Raw genomic sequence first — 7,460 nt, 5'->3', positions numbered from 1 at the left:
TTTGCAGAAGCCTCTACAAATGGTTACTAGATGGCGCTCTACAATAATTAAGTTTCTCGATTGTTTTAGTAGTTTCTCGAACTTTCTCGGTACTTTGTGTTCGTATATAAATGGTTGTCGGTTTCCCGCGGTCTTAGTGTTGAATTAGTTTTCGGAGATTGTATCAAATGAATATTGTTGTGATTTAGTCAAGGGAAGTTTTTAAAGTATTTCTTTTTGTATGTATTTTTAAAAATGGATCAGCTTTTACTAAACAGTAATAAGCGTTGTAAGAGAGAAAATAAAGAGGGCACACTTTCAAATAGTGGCAAGAGTGTGAAGAAGCGTGAATATCGAAAATATGATGACAGTTATTTGGACTTTGGTTTTACGTCGACAGAAGTCAATGGTAAAGAGAGGCTGCACTGTGTATGACAGTTTTGGCACCAGAGTGCATGCTAACAAGTAAGTTGAAACGCCATTTAGAAACCAATCATCCCAACATGGTCAATACATCTCGTGACTACTTTACCAGAAAGTTAAAAGAGTTAAATCAATAAAAACGTAGTTTTTATAAGAAGGCGTCAATACTAAGCAATGCTTTGCTAGCATCTTACAAGGTGGCACATAGAATCGCAAAATATAAGAAGCCTCACGCCATCGCAGAACTCATTCTACCGGCTGCTGTAGATATGGTGAACATCATGATTGGTGAGTCTGCTGGGAAGCTGCTTTTCAAAAGTGCCTTTATCCAATAACACCATCAGTCGCAAAATACAGCACATAGCAGAGGATCTTAATGATCAGTTAATTGAAAAAATAAAAGGGAAGGAATTTGGGTTGTAGCTGGATGAGGCCACAGATAATAATAATGATGCTCACTTGATTTGTTATGTATGGTTTATAGATGGTAATGACATTGTAGAATTCTCTTTTGTAAAAATATCACTGCTGGTGCTAAGGCTCAAGACTTGTTCGAGATCCTTGATACTTTTATATCCGAAAATAATTTGAATTGGACTAAGTGCGTTGGTGTCTGTACTGATGGTGTTCGTTCTATGTCCGGCTGTTATGGAGGATTGCAGGCACTTATTCGAAGCAAAGCCCCTGATGCACTCTGGAGCCATTGCGTTATTCACAGGGAAGCACTCGCGTCAAAATATCTGAGTCCTACATTGAACCAGGTCTTAGAATATGCAGTGAATGTAGTAAACTTTATAAAAAATCGGCCATTGAAGGCAAGGTTTTTCAAAAATCTATGTGAGGATATGGGATCCGAGCACACGTCTTTGTTGTACTACAGCACTTCGCGATGGTTCTCTCGTGGTAATGTTTTGTCTCGTACGTTTGAACTGCGACAGGAAATTGATATTTTTCTTAAAGAGGAAGACCACAAGTATACCGAAAATTTTGTGAATGAAGATGTTTTGGCAAAACTAGCATACTTATGTGATATTTTTGGAAAAGATGAATGCTCTGACTCTCTCCTTGCAGGGGTGCAACATGCACCTTTTAAAGTCGATTGAGAATATTTCAGCTTTTAGTTGTTTTAACTAAAACTATGGAAAAGAAAAATGGATGAAGACGGAGGCAAAAGAATGTTTCCCCTTGTTGCAACAGTTTTTGACCTCCAATGGAGTGGATATCTCTCGAGGTATGAAATCCATTTTTGAAGAACACTTATCACAACTTATCACCCTGGTTTGAGAAATATTTTCAAAATGATAATATCGATAAATTTGCATGAATTCAAGTTCCATTTAATACCAGTTCTCCATCTGAATTTACTGCTGCAGAAAAACAGAATCTTATTGAGTTGTCTTGCGACAATACGTTGAAAACAAAATTTAGCAGCATGGAATTAACTGAATTTTGGATATCAGTAAAAGATGAATATCCCCTTCTCAGTGAAAAAGCTCAGAGAATTTTAATTCCATTTGCGCCTTCTTATTTGTGCGAAGCTGGATTTTCGGTGGTCGCTGCGATAAAAACTAAGTATCGTGCGAAAATTAATGTGAAGAAGGAAATGAGGGTGGCTGTGTCCAGTTTGTTTCCAAGATTTGAGAAAATGTGCGGTGATCAACAGGCTCATCCATCCCACTAATGATAATTAGTTGAATTTGTTCAATTACTTTTTTTGTGATCTTAAATACGTGTTTTATTTATTTTTACCTAACCCTTTAATTCAAAACATTATTTGCTATTTTGCAAAGTGTACTTGTTAGAATTTGACATAGGGTGCCTTGGGAAAACCTGGATTCAACAAGGGCGCCGAGAATAGAAAAAGGTTGGGAACCACTGACATAAGCCAATTAATCATGGTGCATTTAATTTCTTTCCAATCTCTTCTTGAGTGAATATCAAACTCTCTCTTAATGAAAACAATCTAGATATGTTCAGAATATGAAGCAATATTTGAAAAACTTACAAAAATAGTCTTCGTAAATACTTCCCTGAGCTAGACAACAGATTTGAGTGCATAAGAAGGAAGAAAAGATAAAAGTTGAAGGGGAGAGGAAAGGCAAAGAATGGGAATAAGTTGTGGATGGAAAACATATTATCAAAAGTAAGCAAAATAAATAATTCAAATATTTATTTGAATTATTTATTTGTTTATTTAGTATATAATTAAATGTTTAAATTTCTTTTATTTAATTCTAAATTAAACCACACGTTTCAATGTACTACTCTGAAATAAAATAGTTTTGATATCACAATGATGCTTCATCAGTCAGTATTAAAATTCATCAATAATATAATTAACAATTTTTAATTTTATATATCTTAAATATTAAAATTTGCATCCATATAGAGTGTCATTAAATTTATAAGGGGTAAAATGAACTTACCCGAGGATCAATCTGCTTGAACCAGAAGCATAAAATAGAAACAATGAGGAGAAAAAAATTACTCCATGCAATGTTACACTTTAAAATATTCATATAATAGTTTATATGAATTATTTATATGAATTAAAATATTCGTATAACTCAACGTTCATCCATGAGAATTGAAATTTTAAATAAATAAAATCCAGTGAAATTCATAATATTTCATGCGAAGTTTATGGAGCTGTTGCAGAGGATTGCAGCACACTGCCATGGTGGGCATCATTTATGAAGGTCTGACAAGCATTAAAGATGGTACAAGAAATGGCAGGCCATTGACAGATGGCATGTTAGTAAGTATTGTCGGAAATTCTGGGAAAAATTGTTTGAAATAATTCTGTACAGAACATGATGAAACAGCACCTGATGTATATATCTCAACCACATAAATTCTGTTCTGTTAATCGCAAGAACTGTTTTGAATTCTTTGATTCATTGAAGAAGAAGAAGAAGAAGAAAGATGCTGCTGCCAAGTGAGTTGTACATCAGCAAGCAGGATTGCAAAACTGATGCATCATTATTAGACCAAAGGCAGAAAGCTTTTGAACAGAAGTGTTGCCCTAGACGAAACATGGATATGAGATTTTGAATCAGAACCGAGAAGTCAATCCTCACATGTCTCCAGTAGGAGACATCATTTTCCATGACAATATTAGGAATCTTGAAGTATCTGATCTATATAAAAAAGGATGAATTGCAAGTTATCTTCCTTATCTCCGTACAGTCCTGACATGAGCCTTCCAAATTGAGAGAACCACTCAGTGGAAAATGCTTGGATACTATCAAAAAACGTTTACTAAGAGGAATGCAAAACTTACCTGAACATTGAATTGCAGAAGTGATTATGCAAAATGGAGATTATGTGGAAAGCCTTGTTCAAAAGATGTTTGGTTTAATAAGAGGAGTACAGTGTTTAAAATTTTTTGAAACACTGTGTGTATATACTCTGACACATTTGAAGAACAACCGAGTTTCGAAAATTAATATTTAAAACACAACAAAAGTAACAGCACATCCTTATATCCTGTTAAAATGTCTATAATAATATATTATACTTTTAATAATTTTGCATATCGATGAAGGACGTTTTCAACCCAAACTGCCATTCTCTTCAGAACAGCCTCATTCTCTTCAAAGTGAATTTTCCAGTATAAATTTCATATATAAGTTACTTATTCATGTTTACAATATGCAATTGTTTTTCTTGAATAAATGCTACATTACTTTCAGCTAGGGAGCCTGTGTAGCTCAGTGTATGTGGCGCTTGCACACCACGACGCTTGATCGTACGAAGGAAGACCTCTTGGTTTCGAATCTAGTCGGTGACTAGAGAAAATTTTTCTAATCCTTTTTTCGACCGGTTCCCGAGTTAGTTGATCTCTATCACGGGCAAGCGGGTTTTTCCTCCAGTAAACACAAGAAAATCGACCATAGAACGCACATTATTATTTCAGACATTAAATATATTGTGTTAGGGTTAGGGACCACGAGATGGCGGCATTTGTTTATCCCCATTCTCTTCACTGCGAGCTGCTTAATTAGTGATAGCCTTGAGCCAGCTATCTCTGATGGACTGCCAGTGGAGATTGAACTGCCCACTCAGTCTTCAAAAGTTAGATAGGGGCTAAACGGCCTCGCCTACTTCCTATATACGGGAATAAAAAGGCGTTAGCTGATATTTTATTTTTTATTTTCAGCTTCATGAGAGAGAAAAAGCAATTTTTTTAAAGAAACAAAGTAATAAAAATTAGGATGATATTAGTTTTAATGGTATTGATAAGGCAAAGAAAAACAATGTTATGTTAAATGAATGAAAAGTATTCTTACCTGACACATCTTTGATTTCCGAGTTGCACAGAAGAAAAGAAAAAAAGTATTAGTTGAAATAATTTTTTCATATAAAATATCTTCTATTAAGATGTATCAACTTGAAATACCTTGCTCAAAAAAAAAAAAAAAAAAAAAACGAATGCCTTATTTGCCAGACAGGTAAGTGACTAATATTAATAACTCATTTGAGATTCTAGTTATAATTAGTTCAGATGAATAGTATTCATTAATTCAGCATTAATTCTCCAGTTTGAAGCTTGGCTAAACTGTCTCGAGGTGCAGTTAAAAACTTATTTTTTTCAAAATTAAGTGGATATTGAATACCACATTATTTCTTAGCCGAATAAGAAACTCAAAGATAGAAAATCTAATCTAAGAGTTTCATGCCGAATATAGCAAAAACTATATAAAGTTCGGCGAGTCCAAGCGTAAGCCAACACTTGGTAGTGCAATGCTATGACAACTCGTAGTAAAGGTGGAGCAAGAACCGATCGCTGTTCTTAGTATTTTCTCATAATGTAAAACACTAGCATTGCACTACCAGGTGTTGGCTTACGCTTGGACTCGCCGAACTTTATATAGTGTTTGCTATATTCGACATGAAACTCTTAGATTAGATTTTCTATCTTTGAATTTCTTATTCGGCTAAGAAATAATGTGGTATTCAATATTCACTTAATTTTGAATAATTTTGAATAATTTAACTTCGCCGAAGTGAAGCATGTTGACTCTTATTTTCAGTAACTTTTTTTCTTTTCTAAAAACCGAAAAAAATTGCAAGCCAAGATAACATATCTGTTATCTTGGCTTGCAATGTTATCCAACAGGCTGATGGTTCTAACTCGCTATGGCATGGATATTTGTGATTGTCTTTAGGTGGGTGAATTTTATCGTCCATTATGAGACCACCCACCGTAGCTTATTGGAGGCCTGAAAAAAAAATTTCTTTGTTTGGTCTCTACAGTAGGGTTTGTGGATTATGTAAAATACAAATAAGAAATACAATATATATATATATATATATATATATACTAGGAAGGGCTATATATATATATATATATATCCCCCTGGCGCCTACGGCGCCCCCCCATCCCGAGTTCCGGACTAGTAAGCCGATTCTCCTTGAATTTTGAAGACTCGAAAGGAGGTTCTGTCCCCCCCCCCCTGAAGGCTACGGCGCCCAATCCCCGAGTTCCGGACAGGTAGGCCAGTTCTCCTTGAATTCTGATGACTCGAATTTTGAAGACTCGATACTCTATGGCGCTTGACCACACGAAGAAAGGATTTGGTGGTTCAAATCTAGTCGCTGACTAGAGGAAATTTTTCTAAGCCTTTTTTCAGCCGGTTCCCGAGTTAGTCGATCGCTGGCACGGGCTAGCGGGTTTTTTCTCCCGGAAACTCGGGTTTTTCGTCCCGTAAACTCAATAAAATCGACCATCGAACCCACACTATTTTCGGACATCAAAAATATTGTGTTAGGGTTAGAGACCACGAGATGGCGGTACTAGCTTGCCGCCTTCTTCACTGCGTACCGATGAATCAGTGATAGCCCTGGGACAGCTATCTCTCTGATTGACTACCAGTGGAGATTGAACTGCCCACTCTGTCTCCAAAAGTTAGATAGGGTAAACGGCTCTGCCTACTCCCTATTCGGGAACAACATAGGCGTTAGCTGATATATATATAAATTTAATAAACATTGACAAATCCTCAGCCCTTCAACGGTACTAATTTACTATGGGTTTATGACTTTTCGTGAGTAGGAGTCATAAAAAATTTCTAATTATTAACAAATAAGCCATTTTAGGTGAATTTCATTAAAGCAGGCAGAATGAACCCTTCTGTTTTCGTGCCCATGTAAAAGCTGGTATTTGAGAACTTTTATGAACACATTGCTTAATTTTTAACTTGTTTGCATATTATAATATTTTGAATTTTTTTTATAAAAACAGCACTTGGTACTTTTTAATGAAAAACAAAATAAAACAAAATAAAAGCGTGATTGTTGCGTAATCAGCAAAAATTAATGGGGTTCCACATCCCAAGCATATTTGACTGAAATGGTTGGACAAAACAATGTGATCCTCTAGAGGTCTATGAAAAGAAAAAGAAACAACGCTTTGGAGCATTTTTGCTATTTTTAATGTGTTCTACTTCATTCATTAAATTCGTAAATCACAGCAAAAGGAATTCTGACTCCACACTGATTCTGCAATAAGAGTATTTTAACTCACTAGGGTACTAGAATTGGCGGCTCGCATATTAGTGACGCATTTTAATCAGTGCGATTGTTTTGAATGATATATATAGAGGGTATAGAGGTAAGCGTTCTTCATTTTCTGAAATTTCATATGCTATTGCTTTACGCATTTAGCTGATCGCTCGATATGGCTGGTAATCCTTTTCATCTGCAATATCCTCTACAAAATTTCTGCTGGCAGGTCTCAAGACCTGCGGAATTTCTAATTGCGATCATAAGCAATTCCCCAATCACCATCTACTAGATATAACAACGCATAAAACAGACATGGATAACATTAATGATCTTTTAGAGCATCTAAACAAAGATCAAGCACTGAAACTGTTTAAATTATTGCTTAAAAAATTCGATACGGAATGGCCAGGTTTCCTAAACCTGTACACACAACCAGAAGAATCCGAAGATATAGAGGACGAAGTAGAAGAAATCAACAACACGACCATCTCCCTACCCGAGAACCACAGTCAGACAGTCTTCACAGAAGAACAAACGAATAAAAGACG

This window comes from Typopeltis vanoorti, unplaced genomic scaffold, assembly GCF_054136105.1.
Source record: "Typopeltis vanoorti isolate ZY-2024b unplaced genomic scaffold, IOZ_Tvanoo_1.0 HiC_scaffold_24, whole genome shotgun sequence".
NCBI classification, from domain to species: domain Eukaryota; kingdom Metazoa; phylum Arthropoda; class Arachnida; order Uropygi; family Thelyphonidae; genus Typopeltis; species Typopeltis vanoorti.
This window is presented reverse-complemented; position numbering follows the sequence as displayed.